The 2,278-nt window shown below is 50.4% G+C and overlaps 1 protein-coding gene across 1 annotated transcript in view; it reads left to right on the top strand.

Annotated features, from left to right (window-relative positions):
• BANP (BTG3 associated nuclear protein) overlaps positions 1–1,944 on the top strand; it is a 364,607-nt gene extending 362,663 nt beyond the window's left edge. Inside the window, exon 13 of the mRNA XM_066583886.1 lies at positions 1–1,944. This exon is cut by the window's left edge and continues 856 nt beyond it. The gene's annotated coding sequence lies outside the window, so the exon portion shown is untranslated.
• Positions 1,945–2,278: the final 334 nt, after the last annotated feature.

Below are 2,278 nucleotides of genomic sequence, written 5' to 3'. Positions count from 1 at the left end.
TCGCCTGAACAGACGGGCCCCCACCGCTCTTACAAAGCATTCTGTTTCAGCTTTTAACATGGAGAAGATAGGATCTCTGACCAAATGTTGATGGCCCTGAAGTTGTCTTCTGCATTGCCCTGTCCCCTCTTCTGGTGCGTTTCTAAAGTCAGAGGCTCACTTTAATATTTGTGGAGGTGATGGGACCACCAAAGGGGTTGTTTAGTTGAAAACTACTGCTGAACTTTCAGCAGGATCGGTCATCAATAGTAGTTCCATGGGATTCTGTGTCCAGGGACCCCCACCAAGCAGCTGTTCCCTGGGGTCTGTCTGCTCGTGTACTGGGCTGATTTCTACAGGACGCAGAAAGCTCCGTTCCCACTGCAGTGGTCAGACTTGGTATTACAGGCATTAAAGTAATTAAATACCAAGCCTGGCCACTGTAGTGACAACGGAGCTGTCTGCTTCCTGCAGAAATTAGCTGCATTGTATGAACACACCGACCCAGCAAACAGTTGAACACAAGGGTCCCGAGTGGCAGAGCCCCACCAATCTATTATTGATGGCCATCAGTGGTTCACACCTGGACAACCCCTGTACACATGAAGGGGCAGATCTGAGCCTCTCCCTCGGCCCGTCTGACATCTCGGCGGGATGGCATTGAGTGGCTGCTGTCGTATATGAGGGCCGGTGAGAAGTCTTGTGGTACTTTTATATAAAGCAGCTTATATTTTAGGTTTAGTGGTTCTTTCAAAGTTTCCACAAACCTCAAGTACATCCCAGGTTGTAAAATCTCTGCATACTGCAAAGTATTTGCTGCGAGCCAAGATGTCTTCCATAAAGCGTGTGAAGCGTTTTCAGCCCCCGCGGTGGGGGGCGATATGTTATCGATGCTCGATATTTGGTATCTGCAGTGATGATCTCTGTAATCCTGATTATATGAGATTGGAAAGACATGACTGCCAGAGGCAGCGCCACTCTTGTCAGACACTGTGGTGGAGGTGCTGGTTATGGCGCTTTGACTGGATATCTGCTGCGGTCAGTCGAGTGCACAGCTGTGGCAATCATGGCATCCATATAAATGGGTCTTCAGGCCAAGTTATCCCCAGTCTTGATCGGCCTATGCCAGCGCCGGATGCAGAGACAAGTTGCAGGTGGGCAGACATATTGGCCGTACTTGTCATCTCCTCCGTTATCACGCGGCACAGCGCTCTAGCCGCTGCGGTCGGTCGGATCATGTCAGATGCATCACTAGTTTGAAGTCGGTGCCCAGCTCCATCAGCCGGTCTTGGACTGTTCTATCACATGCACTGAGTTCATGTGAATGAAAGGACGCCCCCTGAGACAGTTACTGATGTCCCCCGGCACCTAGTCACAGGGGCGCCCGGGGCCAGTGTGCATGATGCCAGAGAATCGGACACTTTGGCTAAAGTTAATAAAATGCTAATTAGTTCAGCGTACTATAAAGAGGGGGTACATGGCGGTTTGGGGTCTCGGACAACCCTGTTAGTGGCTGCAGTCATTGTTCTAAGTGGCAGCAAGCACATTTCCATAAATGGCGTCTCTTTCCACCTCCTGATCCTGTTCTGATTGTGGACCGGCCTGTCATGTCAGCCTGCGTTCACACTTCATCTTTCTGCTATGTGACAGTCGCACCCATGGCTTTAAGTGACTCCATTTATTCCAAGACTGGCCTTTTGGAAACCTGGGTGACGTACGCAAATGTACGAAGCATGTGCCGAACCGTGAGGGAAAAACAAGATGTGAACGGAGCCTAAAGCCCACGACTGTCCTCAATGCATCGCACCAGCAACCTCATCACATAGGACAACTGGCTGCACCCACATCGTTGGCGCTGAAGATCCGGAGATGCCAAGCAGAGACTTCTGTATCAGGATGCAGGCAGATTATCAGTAATGCTCGGACGTTTCTGAAGAACCTCAATAAATATGTATTTATGATCAACGTGTGGCTTCATGTGTGCGAACGGTCAGCACCGGACCTGTTAATATAAGGGGGGGCGGCATCTGCAGGCTCTGTGGATGGCTGCGGGCACACAGGGAAGCCAGCTGGCACCGGGCAGGATCATAATTATAGTGCAACCACAGGCGCCTTGTCATGAGTAGTGTGCGCTACGCACGTAGCACCTTCACAGCAAGGCAGCAACCGGTGACCAGGACAGGAACTGCCAGCAGCTTGGTAAGCCTTTACATGAAGACCCATCCGCAGATTTAGGATGAGCAATTCTATTGTATTTAATACTGGTCTGATGATATGAGAATGAAGTACACCACAGCCA

This window comes from Eleutherodactylus coqui, chromosome 11, assembly GCF_035609145.1.
Source record: "Eleutherodactylus coqui strain aEleCoq1 chromosome 11, aEleCoq1.hap1, whole genome shotgun sequence".
NCBI classification, from domain to species: Eukaryota; Metazoa; Chordata; class Amphibia; order Anura; family Eleutherodactylidae; genus Eleutherodactylus; species Eleutherodactylus coqui.
Note: the sequence above shows the minus strand (reverse complement) of the source record. Positions and strands in the feature narration are given on the sequence as shown.